This window comes from Crinia signifera, chromosome 2 (genome assembly GCF_055691185.1).
Source record: "Crinia signifera chromosome 2, ASM5569118v1, whole genome shotgun sequence".
Classification (NCBI taxonomy): domain Eukaryota; kingdom Metazoa; phylum Chordata; class Amphibia; order Anura; family Myobatrachidae; genus Crinia; species Crinia signifera.
Window position 1 is genome coordinate 311,552,796 of NC_139218.1, and position 13,114 is coordinate 311,565,909.

At 41.5% G+C, this 13,114-nt stretch overlaps 1 protein-coding gene across 11 annotated transcripts in view; it reads right to left on the reverse strand.

Annotated features, from left to right (window-relative positions):
- ENOX1 (ecto-NOX disulfide-thiol exchanger 1) overlaps positions 1-13,114 on the reverse strand; it is a 478,832-nt gene that overhangs the window by 282,895 nt on the left and 182,823 nt on the right. The window contains exon 4 of one of the 11 annotated variants that reach the window (XM_083168948.1): positions 3,922-4,010. The exons of the other annotated variants lie outside the window; for them this stretch is intronic. The gene's annotated coding sequence lies outside the window, so the exon portion shown is untranslated. The remainder of the gene's footprint in view (positions 1-3,921; positions 4,011-13,114) is intronic. 11 annotated transcript variants of the gene reach the window in all.

Below are 13,114 nucleotides of genomic sequence, written 5' to 3' on the forward strand. Positions count from 1 at the left end.
ACGATGCGATGACCCGATTTTTCCATAGGATTCAATGTTAAAATGGACTGAGTCCATTTTAACATGGAATTCAATGGGAAAAAGGGGTCCTTTTCATACCCCTACTATCCAAGTGGGCATGGAGTTGGATATAAACCTGTGGCGAGCGTAGCGAGCCACCGAGCCCGAAGCGTGGCGAGCGAAGCGAGCCCCGCGAGGGGACGGTATTCTGTGTCCCCTCGCGGGGCTCGCTACGCTCGCCACGCTTCGGGCTCGGTGGCTCGCTACGCTCGCCACAGGTTTATATCCAACTCCATGCCCACTTGGATAGTAGGGGTATGAAAAGGACCCCTTTTCCCATTGAATTCCATGTTAAAATGGACTCAGTCCATTTTAACATTGAATCCTATGGAAAAATCGGGTCCATCGCATCGCATCGCATCGCATGCGATATGGTCGGGTGCGATGCGATGCGATGGACCCGATTTCAAAATCGGCAGCCCAGTTACTACATAAGTACCTCAATTATTAATGTTGGTTTGGTCCTATTGATCTTTTAAAAATAGTTATGTAGGACCCGCCGATGGGCTGTGTCCTGTCCGTTCCGACTCAATCGTCTGTTTATAGAACCACGGTGGGCACACTTTTGGTGCCTAATGGGGTCGGTTGGATATGGGGCAGCTCAGGGGCATTCCTCCTAGATGGCTACTCATCAAATTTTTGACAATCCGTCTTTAATGAAGCATCAGAGACTAGCTGTTTCCCTAAGGATATGCGCACTCTGTAAAGGCCACCCACTGTGAGAACCCTGTCAGTACCCAAAATATGATAATGACACTTGTGTATGTGATGCACACAAATACATTTATTGCACACAAGGATATACAATAGGGCTGTGCCAGCAAAGTCCTGTGTTACTGGTGGGGGGGCGGGGGGGTTGGGGTTGTAAGGTCGTTGTGTTGCAACCTGGGTGTCGGGGGGTCCGTGCAGGGGGAGACAAGGGTTGGTGTAGTCACGGTGGTGACTATACCAATGGAACAGTACCTGATAGTCAAGATCGGGGCAGTCTGTAGCAGAAGGCACAGATGGGTGGTGCGGGGGTCTGGTGTCCCATCCCCACTGCAGTACACCTCTGTCCTTGTGCTCAGCGGGCTCCTTCTGGTCCTTCTTTCTCCGGTGCTGGTCCTGGGGCGTTCCAGCCGGGACTCGGTGTGTGACCTGTCCCAGCTCCACAGAGCTGGTGGTGCATGGCTCCCGGGTGATCAGGATCGTGGGACCCTTGCCGCCTGGTGTCACGCCCTCCGCTGGCTCCGTGGGCTCGACTTCTGACTTCTTGTTGGAAGGAGACTTGGCGTGGTGTGCCGATGTGTGTTGTGGGCGGACCAACGCGTTTCGGCACTGCGTGGGTGGGTCGCTGCAGCTTAAATGGTACCGCTGCCGAAGTTGATGTACCTCTTCCGCACGATGCCGAGATTATTGCCAAAATCTCTATATAAATACAATTAATCGGATTTTCTCCACCTACATATTGAAAAACTCTAAACCCAGAATATATAAAAGCATTCTCACTCTCCCCAAACAGTTTTTTTTTTTTTGGGGGGGGGGGGGTAGCCTTCCCAGATATTGAAAAATATCATGCTGCTTGTATCCTCACTCAGGCTCGTGACCGGAGTTTTAAGGGGGTGGCATTCCTCCAAGGTTACAGGTTGCCAGTGTGAATCAAGCCAAGTTTGGCTCCCTCTCCTAAAGTGATTATACTTATCAGTTATCTCCCATACAGGGACCTGGAGCCACAAAACTCTGATTGTGTGACCATAGGGTACAGTATATGTCATAGCTCTTGAAAATCAATAAGCCAAGGCAAAAGCAACAGTTGGCTCTAAATGCCCATACACACTAGAAGATTATCTTTCCAGTCTGGCTGGTTGGAATGAAAATCTGGAAATTTTTGGAAACAAATTACCGGTACTCTCAACCATTTGCTCCCAAAAGCTGGAAAATAGACAAAAGCAGTCATCTGTACAAATGATTTAACTTATCGACTATTTTTGTCTATTTTCCATGCTTCGGAGCAAATGGTCGATTCTCATTTTAGATGTTTACTTTCAGGTTAGTCCTTTATATGGTGCACATATTTGTAGCAAATATTTAGCCCAAATAGTATGTCTTATTACAGACAAATAATAACACAAACACATATATATATATATATATAAAATAGAAGAGTTCCTGGCACTCGCTACATCAGTCAGCGACCTGGGTGCCTTGCTAACCCTGTGTGAGCAGGGTAATGTAGTAGAAGCTAGCAGGCTGGCACTCCAAGGATTTGATAAAGGGCACACAGCCCGAAACGTTGACACCATACCCTTGTGTCGGTATCTTTTTTGAAAGAATTTCACCTGTTATACAAATCCTTGGAGTGCCAGCCTGCTACCTTCTACTATATATATATATATATATATATATATATATATATATATATATATATATATATATATATATATATATATATATATATATATATATATATATATATATATATATATATATATATATATATATATATATATATATATATTTATTATTATTTTTTTTTTTTTTTTTTTAAATAGAAAGGTCTTAAAAGTAATTAAAATAAACATCAACCCTAGCATTATGATGCAATGACCATATTAATTTAACAATACATGATAGATATCAATTACATGGAACATAAAATGAAGTGGAAATGAAAGGTAATCTCTTGAAATGAAAATACAGCCTATAAAAGGGTTATCTATTGTTCATCAAAATCTCACAACATTGGATTTTAATGTAAAAAAAAAAAAGACACCAAGTACTGTAATTGACATAGAATGCATTTAAAAGATGAACTATTACGTTTACAAACCGCTACTTAGCCCAAAATAATATTTAAAGAAAAAAAAACCCTATTCCATGCTTTAATGAGCAAGAAAGGCAATAATCACTACGGGCATCGCATATTGAGCAGATCACTGCTGCGGCTTTGCTGATCACACTATTTTTCATGCTAATGGGATTAGCACAAGATAGTGAGCCATGTGATTTATTGCCTGCAAGTGGCAGGTTTTATTAAAATGTTAAGTGGCTACAGCTATTTCAGGAATCGCACAATCTTGCTGGAGTTCCATGGTGCACTGATCTCTACATGGATCCTGATTTTATTCCCATTAACACAACAGATGAACATTCCCATAGAAAAACCATATGGATTTCAGTTGGGCGGCCTGTGTCACATATTTTATTTGAATCGGCAACAACTAACACAACGTAAAGCAGGAATATTTAGCTCTTGTCATCAGTAGACTTGTTCAAGCTGATGAGGGTCACACACCTAGATAAATGCTTAGAAACACTTAAGAGTTTATCTTCAGAAAGTCATTGCTATTGAAATACAAATTACATGGTGGTATCTAGGAGAGTTTAAATTGCTCTTGGTAGAGAAAACAGTTATAGCAATGGATAATTATAAAAAGCGGTTGATGCCGCTGAACTCAGTTAACCCCAAGTAAATGACTGGAAAGTTCAGAATTTACTTGGACTATTAGCACAAAACTCTGTAAATTCACTATAGTTTAAAAGGTAATTTGAGTACAATGAAAATCACAGGTTACTGTCTGGTCACTGACAGATGGGTCTTGTGTTATTTAAACTAAAACAACTGCAGGACGGAAATAAATCTAACCGCTATAACTACACATACTGTTGCAGAACTCAGTAATTGTTTACATAACTGTACAAATTACATTTTACAATAACTTAATTAATATTTTGTAACTCCAATGGTTACTTAAATGCAGGAATGTGATAAGTGAATGTTAGATTACAGTGCATCAACCCTGTAAACCAATGTCATTCACCTTCCTCTTCATTTACTTGAAATGTGTTGTTGTAACAAATGAGAAGTGATTATATACATACCATGCAGTGGTATTCTGTCACAATTCTGGTACTTGTATGAATAAATAAATATAGTTTAAAATCCAATCATTGGGGAAGATGTATTAAGCCTGGTGAAGAGATAAAGTGGAGATAAAGTAGAAGGTGATCACTAGAGACAGGATTATATGCATTTGCATATTTGCATATGAATTCGCATATTTTGCCCATTCTCACTTGTTATTGCATATTTTGCCTAAAATCTAGTGATGGTGCATATTTTAGGCCCCACCCCCTTTCCACCCATGAATCACAGCACTGATTTGCCCTCCTGCTGGCCAGATAGTGGTAGAGTGTGCAGGCCGGGCCGATATGTGCGCAGTGTGGGGAACCTTGCTCTAGGCTGCCAATCTATTTTAATACAAGTCAGTCGGAGCGGGTTATGCCACAAAGCTCCTGAACCTTTGCCTGCCCCTGGCCTGGGACTTTGCGCCAAGAGAGAGACTTCTGCAGTAGAGGAGGTGGGCGGAAGGATTGAGAAATCACACGGCGTGTAGGAAACTCCGGGTCACAGTGAGTATGCGGTGCAGGGAGAAAGCCTTCCACTGCGCCGATTTCACATGCTATGCTGACATTTGATCCATCTGCGCTGGAGATGAGGGTCTGTATAGTTGATAACAGAAGAGCCTAGGAAGCTGCAGTCTGCTGTAGAAGCCTGTAAGAAAAAAAATCCTGTGTACAGCACTAGACATCTGCAGATGCTGTGGGCCTATTTTTGAGGTTTATTTGCAACTAATAGGATGCTGATTTTTAAATAAATAAGTTAAAAATGACTTTTTTTTCCAATATTTAATGTAGCATATTTTAACACTTTTCATGCATATTTTAAGTGTTTTTCATGCATATTTGCATGCATATTTCAAGCTTTTTATATTGCATATAATCCGGTCTCTAGTGATCACACACCAGCCAATCAGCTATGTTTGAAAAGTTGGGAGTTGATTGGTTAGTGCATTATTCTACTTTATCTATTCACCAGGCTTCTGCCCCATTAATACTTTTTTTTTGTATTCTTTGAGAAGTAGTGTTCACACTAGGCTGTTTTACAAGGGCACCGCACCCTGTTCGATCATTAAATGCGAAAATGTGCCCTGTCTTTAGCAGTGCTCCGCTAGAACATAATTATTTTGTAATGCACAGGACAGGGGCAGAACACAAATAACTAAGTGTTATCAGCCTGGAAAGCAACGCAATATAGTTTAAAAGTGAAGAAGACTTGAGGTGCCCCAGTGTGGGGAATAATGCAAATAAAGGTAATCCCACAAAATGTCAGCAGGTGACTACAATGTGATCTACTGAATCTTACACTGATGAATGCAGATGTAGTTCATAGAATCAAGAGGTATCCTTAGTATTGTATAGTGGAGGGGCATCCTATGTTTTATCTCAAAGAACCTTTATGTTTATTTTGAACATCAGCATTGTATGGACATACTACATTATGGGCAGTATTCAATGAGCATATTAGCGATGTGCAGCGAATCCTGTTTAGGATTCGCTGCACATTCGCCACTGCTCGCCGCGTCCCGGAGCCTCGCCGGCTCCAGTATTCATCGAGTCAGGGGCTCGCTGCCCCTGACTGGTGAATTTTAACTCCTGCGGCGAATGCCGCAGGTAGCCTGAGGACGGGGGCAGGCAGGGAGATGGAAGTCTCCCTTCCCTGCCTGCCCCAGAACGTTTGTGGGGGGGAGGTGGGCTCCCCGGGTGCCAGGCAGCACAGGCTGCCCCCCGGGGGTGACAGCAGGGGACCGGGTATATTCACTACACCCGATCATGCATATGTAGTGAATATATGAATATCTAATGAGCGGCTCGGCTCTGTGTAAAAAAAAATATATTTTTTTAAATTAAATATATATTCATGTGCTTACAGCACATGAATAAAAATAGCATGCCCCTCCTCAGAATAAAATTACTGATTTTTTGACACCAAATGTAAAAAACAAAACACTTTATTTTAAAAGTTCACATTCCACTTCACCATAAAAAGATAGCGATTGCTACTCGGTGAATCATGGCGAAAAAAAACCTTGAAATGTATTCGCCATCTGGTCATTGAATAGAGTGATTCACCGTTTTAGTCAGAAATTCACCTTACAGCACAAAATCGCCATAAAAACCTGAATACCGCCCAATATCTGTGTACTTTCTCTTTTTTATTTTATAGCCGAAACATGGGGTGGAGAATACGAAGGACACTGCTTGATTCTATGAACTGCATCCATCATTGTGTTTGTAAGAGTCAGTATATCATGTTGTAGTCACCTGCTGACATTTTTTGGAATTACCTTTATTTGCATTATTCCCCACAATTTTTCTTTGCTTTAGTATATTGACGCGGGGTAACGCCCATGTCCAAAAACCTGGGTGCAACCCAGTGTTTGGTATAAAAGTGGTATTCGCACTCACTAGAGAAAATATAGTTATCGTCCTTGAAGGACAAACATAGAAAAGTCTGCAAGGACATCTCCATGATGCAGCTGGTTAGATTTTGTTTACTATTCCATTTCTGTGATTCACTACTCTGTTCCATTCTGCAGTAATGTATGAACAAATGTTTGAGATATATACAAGTATAAAACAGAACGCTTGCAGCAGGAGGATCCTGTGTGATGGCGACGGTTTATGATGAAAGGATGCTTATACAGCATTTTTTGGTACTTATGTAGTATCTGGGCTGCCGATTTTTTGATTGTATGCCTTAAGTTAAGGCATACAATCAGATGCGATGCGATGCGATATCGCATCGCATCGCATCGCATCGCATCCGATATCGGATGCGATGACCCGATTTTTCCATAGGAATCAATGTTAAAATGATTCCTATGGAAAAATGGGTCCTTTTCATACCCCTACTATCCAAGTGGGCATGGAGTTGGATATAAACCTGTGGCGAGCGTAGCGAGCCACCGAGCCCGAAGCGTGGCGAGCGAAGCGAGCCCCGCGAGGGGACGGTATTCGTCCCCTCGCGGGGCTCGCTTCGCTCGCCACGCTTCGGGCTCGGTGGCTCGCTACGCTCGCCACAGGTTTATATCCAACTCCATGCCCACTTGGATAGTAGGGGTATGAAAAGGACCCATTTTTCCCATTGAATTCCATGTTAAAATGGACTCAGTCCATTTTAACATTGATTCCTATGGAAAAATCGGGTCATCGCATCGCATCGCATCGAATCGCATGGTCGCATGCGATGCGATGCGATCTCCCGATCCGACCCGATTTAGAAATCGGCAGCCCAGATACTACATAAGTACCCATTTTTTTATTGGACAACTCTCAAAATAATGTTTACTTTTGCATTTTTTGCCTTCTGTATGCCAGCTTGACAGAAAAGTTTTAGGATGAGTTATTGTAGGCATATACAATAGTGACAGCTATCAGACTCAGAGCATTACTTATTTTTGTTGGTTTACTTCAAAAAGGTCCAAAAAAATGTACTTGATTAATGAAGTAATGCCAAGGGAGCGCATGGAGGAACAAATAGCTGAACACAGTAACAGTATTAGCATCTGAATAATATACGTTGTTGCACAACAAATCTTTGGTGGGTTGGTTGCAGTCAGGTTTTATAAGCACTACTCACTTGACATTTGAGTGCAGAAAAAATGTTTAGTATGGTGAAATTGAATACTGAAATCCCCACATGAAACTCCAGAATACTTTAATTATAGGGTGGCCAATCCCAAGATCAGGATCAGCGGGATTCAAGGATTAGACTGCACATGCACAAATCTACAGCTGTTCAGACACTGGGGGAGATTCTCTGAAGTAAAAATCCGGTAAAAACCCGTTATCCGGGTTACCGCGGCGGGGGGCATCACCAGAAAAATCTGGCGATGCCCCATAGAAGCCAATGGGCTTGTAACGGGAACCTACCGCCGCCCCGCACGGACCCCCGCATCGCCCCCTCACCTGTGTCCCGGCAGCACAGGGCTGTGCTGCCCGATCCTGTGACCTCCTCCCAGCACTGATCCTCTTCCGGATGCAGGGAGGAGGAAAGCCCGGTGCAGCAGCAGCGCCGGGTGTGGGAGGGAGGGGAGAGCTGCCGGGACCAGGCGACTCTCACCACAAAGGACAGCTCTTAACGCAAGAGCTGTCCTTTGCTATAATTATCGCATATGTTAGAACATATGCGATAATTATGATTGCGATGGGCGGCGAAGGGGGCCAGAGCTGGGCGACGAGTTTTAGAGAATCTCCCCCACTACCTGGCTGCTACTGACAATGGGTGTACGGCTCTGCACAGCATCACACTGCGCAGCCAGCCCGCCGCTCTGCTCCAGCCATCCTGCCGCTATCGGCCACCATACTGCCTGGCTCCTGCCTGCCAACACCCGGTAAGGCACACTGCGGGATGCTTGGTTTGATGGTTAAGATTCCAGTTTGTCATTACTTGGACATGCTCTATCCTGGTAATGAGCATTTTTTAATCCCGAATCAAAAGCATCCCCATGTAGCCGCTAGTTAACAAAGAAATGTATAAAAGCCCATACAAATTGGTTGACAGTCCCCCGTGCTGAGCGATGTGCTTCATCACAGATCGCTCAGCACACATGCAATGCACTAGCAATGTGCGCTGAGCGATCTGTGTGGACCAGTGTTCTCTGGTAAGAACCCTGGTGATCTGACTAGATTCTGACTACATACAGACTTCTCACAGCAAGGTGTGCTAACGATCCCCTTTCAACCGCTTGGGACCTTCCTAGAAGACAGGATTGCATACCATCGTTTGGCATGTGATGTATTGAATGCAACCCCGTTCCCGAGAGTTGGTCAGAGGTCTAACGTTTAGCAGCTCCGACGAGCATGGGACAGAACAATGGATCGGATGTCAAACACATCCGATTTGGCCACTTTTCACCGGTTTTCCCGACCCAATCTGTTGGGACCAGGGAAATAGGGGCAAAATGGGACTAGTGTTTGGGCACCTTAGGACTCAAAATTGATAAAAAAGAGCACAGCACAGGAATAACACCAAGCATCTTGTGACATATCACCAAAAAATATAGGTGTATGAGAACACATTTGTTATAAGGACAGGATTGAATGCCCATTAATCTAGTCTGTGAAAGAATTGTATATAAAACAAACGATACTTGTTTAGTTTCATGGCGGCAGCATCTCAGTCGCAGCAGCGTCTGTGTCCCCTTGTGGGGCTCGCTTCGATCGCCCACGCTACGGGCTCGGTGGCTCGCTACACTATCTAAAATAAACTACATGTCAACGTGGATAGTGGGGGTATGAACTAGTCACGTTGGCATGGACTTTATTTTAGAAAGTTTGCCGAGCGCTGAACCAGGAAGTAGCGGGCGGCCATGCTGCCGCCGTGAAACTAAACAAGTCCCAAGCAAACAATTTTTTTGAGCTCTGAAAGGTAGATCAGTTATGTAATAAACTTGCTTTATTAGACAAATGTGCTCTTTAACGCCATACATATTCAGTAGGGACATCACATATTTGGTTTCCTAACTGTTATTTGCCCTCATGAAATTAATTGCTTACTGTAATTGTGTAAGTTGGTGCTGTTTGTTGCTAAGTAATTAAAGTTCCGCAAATACTGTCAAGTAGCTGCAGCTGTGTGAAATGAACTTGTCCAGCACAATCTGATCCACAGAGACAACGCACAAACCAGGTTCACCAAGGGACCAAATGACACCTTACCAGAAGCACTTTTGTCTGAACACATTAATAAAAATACAGTACATTTTGTCAGTTGAGGTCACCTTGTGTGTCTCTCTTCAGCATGTACTGTGTTCTTAATAACATTGCGCTGCATACTTCAGAATTCTGATTATGGATGTTTGAATGCAAAATAGGCAATGTCAGGATGCAATTCGCTGTATTTCCATATTTGACAATGTAATTACTAATTAGATAAACGAACATTTGGCAGATGCTAAATAAAAAGAGGGAAAAAAATACCCAAATTGACAGTGTCACATCTAAAATGACATTATCAGTGTATGCATTACCCTGGAGACTCAGGCATTTGTTAATCTGCTGAACTCCTGAGCACACTGCAGTGTTCTCCAGACCTACAGTCACTCGCATAACAGAACTGTAAAAGTTTCCAGTAATTGAAGATATTAATAACTTTATTTCACTTACGCCGTGTGTGTGTCAGCCAGTTCCCACTACTTTGGACATGCAATGCCCATTCACGAGGACCCACTAAGACACTTCTGTTTCATACTATTACTTCTCCCTATTCATTGAACAAATCACATCATACAGGAACAAAAACATGCAACAAACAGCCTTTAAACACTTAAAAATAAACCTCACATGGTATAATTGCCGCTTACTAGCTGCTATAATAGAGGTAATATGCACTTTAAAAGGAATCCTAATAGGGCGTTATCACCCCCTTACTAGCTGGTATTACTAACTTTGAAAGACATATCAGTCAGGGATTTATCCTCGGAGGGACTCAAATGGCTTTGGAAGTACAGTAACAAGACACGCCACAATACAGCACACCATTATACCTTTGAAGGATTATGGATACACTTGAAATGAGAGAAGACATGAAGGACTGAATGGTTGTAGATTATTAATGTTATGCTAATCTTTGGTTATAATTGATATGAATGAAGTCATTTATCTTCCCTTTTATTCTGATCACTATCATGTCTCCCATGACAGCACTTCATTTCTCAACTCAATGTCTTCACTTGTGTGTAACAGATCTCAGTGTTGACCGTGATTTTCCATATGAGAAAAAAGGGCCTATTTACTAGCAACTGGTGATAACCCATGATTTGTTATTACCAATAACCTAATATTTAAAAAAAATGTATTGTCTCAATGTATGAAGTAAACGTTGCTAAGGCAACAGAGCATTAGTCAGCCTCTTCTGCGATACTGGCCCATTAGTATTTATATTCATGATGCTGACATTTCCCTCAATATAAAACTAAATATTTGGTTTCTCACTCTTCTCTATAACAGAATCTGCAGGAAACTCAGGGGCAGATTTATTAAGCTTGGAGAAGAGATAAACTGGAGATAAAGCAGGGAAAAGGTAAAAGGAGATAGATGATTGGCTGGTGCTTTATCTCCTTTTCTCCGCTTTATCTCCAGTTTATCTCTTCTCCGAGCTTAATAAATCTGCCCCTTAGATCCTTGTCCGCTACCTGAAGCCTAGAACTTTGCTTAAAGTTATCCAACCTCATTTAGATGTAAAATAATGTGTTTTAAATTCCCTCTTGTAGCTTGTAATTTACAAATTGCTGTACCCCTGTATGGTAACTCCCATATGATTTATCTAAATATAGTACATACCTGCACTGACAGGCTTTGTATATATTTTGGGAAATGTTGAGCAATTTGCCATTTACGAATGTTTAAATCTTATGTTCTCTTTAATATTTAAAGGTTTGAACAACTGTTCCCATAGAAGCCTGTGATGACCCGAATACATTGGTGGCAATTCTGGTTGGTGTACAAAAGGAAACTCATTCTTTAATGGGCAATACCATGTGCACTGCAGGTGGGGCAGATGTAACGAACACACACCACCCAAATGTAACTCTCTGCACATGTTACATCTGCCCCACCTGCAGTGCACATGGTTTTGTCCATTAAAGAAGAAGTTTGCTTTTGCAAACCAACCAAAACCACCCCCATTGTGCTATAGTCTATGTGTATGGTGCTTGTAGGAGCTGGATGGGGGTCATGCTGGGTGCTCAAGAGAATTTACCCTTATCAGCTGCCATGTGTACCCACCTTAACTCTCCCTCCTTCTTGGGGGAATTTTGCAACCCCATGTAATTTGATAAGCTAACTGCCCAGCACTGCAGAGAACACACTGTACAAGTAATAAATAAGCACATAAAGAACCTTGACATGTTCGGTGATCGTTGCCTCACTTTGGGAATATTCTTTAAAAGCCCAGTTGTGCTGGAGAACTTACTGCAATGATTCCCAGAGCACACACGTTTATGGAGCAATCCCATTTCAGAAATGTGATTTTTAATCATCTGTGAAGAATGTGGTTATTGCTCAATCTGTGCTGCACTCAGCTAGGACACATTGCTTTTCTCATGGTGTGTGGGAGATAATTGTAAGTGCTAGATATAATCTGGGTCTAACTACAAGAGAATTATTTATTTGAGGATAATAGATCTGCACTGGTTAAATTAGTTTTAACTAGAGCATATGATTAATGACTAGGAGTCAAACAAGAACATTCCAGGTTGCTAAATGGAAAAGTGTAGACCTTTTAGGAAGAAATGCATTTAATGTATTGTTCATGCATTTTAATTGGAGGAAATAGGATAACTAGAAACAAACACATACTGTAGTACAGTATAACAGCAGTGATGGTCCGAAACAAGTAGGAACCACACATTAAACCTGATGCTTTTTATTATTAGCTAATATAGTTTTATTCTAGCTTATATAGTAGTGTCACCATATTACAAGTTTAGTACCCCTTATCCAAATTATTCAGAAAACCATTGTCTTCAAATTGTACTTTTTTATTGCTAAAAACCTACTGGATAAATCTGTAACTGGCACTACCGGGGCTACTTGTAACTGGCAATAAATATGTGCAAAAAAATGATTAACTGGCATCTCAGTGCCTGAGATAGTACATTGTTTTATGCTAAAATATAAATAGTTGTGTATTTCATGTGTTTTGTACAACATAAATGCAAGATACCTCACTAAAATATAAAAAAATTCCAAAACATGGAATAGTCTGTTATCCAAAATGCTTCTGGTCCCAAGAATTTTGCATAGGATATACATAACCTGTATACAGTACTGCCCAGCAAAAGTATGATCTTTTCACATCAATCCCTGTTCTGATTTGCCTTTAAAAAAAACAACAACAAAAAAAAAGGAAAAAAACAAAATGGCTACTATAAATCTAGTGGTTACATCACCAAAATCTCACTGCTGCTTGCAACTTTGCAGGTTTAACATATTTGGGCCAGATCACCTTTACCACTGCAAAATGCCCCTCCCACAACTAGAGCACTCCTTCTTAAAGAGATACACGTATTACACTACTAGATATATTCACATTATGCTCCAACAAAACATTTCTGGGGTCAGTAACAAAACTAAAAATATACATTAATTGTAAAATAACTTTACCAATTGTATTATGTACTATTTGAAGACTAAATGAACTTCTAATTTGACAGCGTAGTTATGTAGTCAT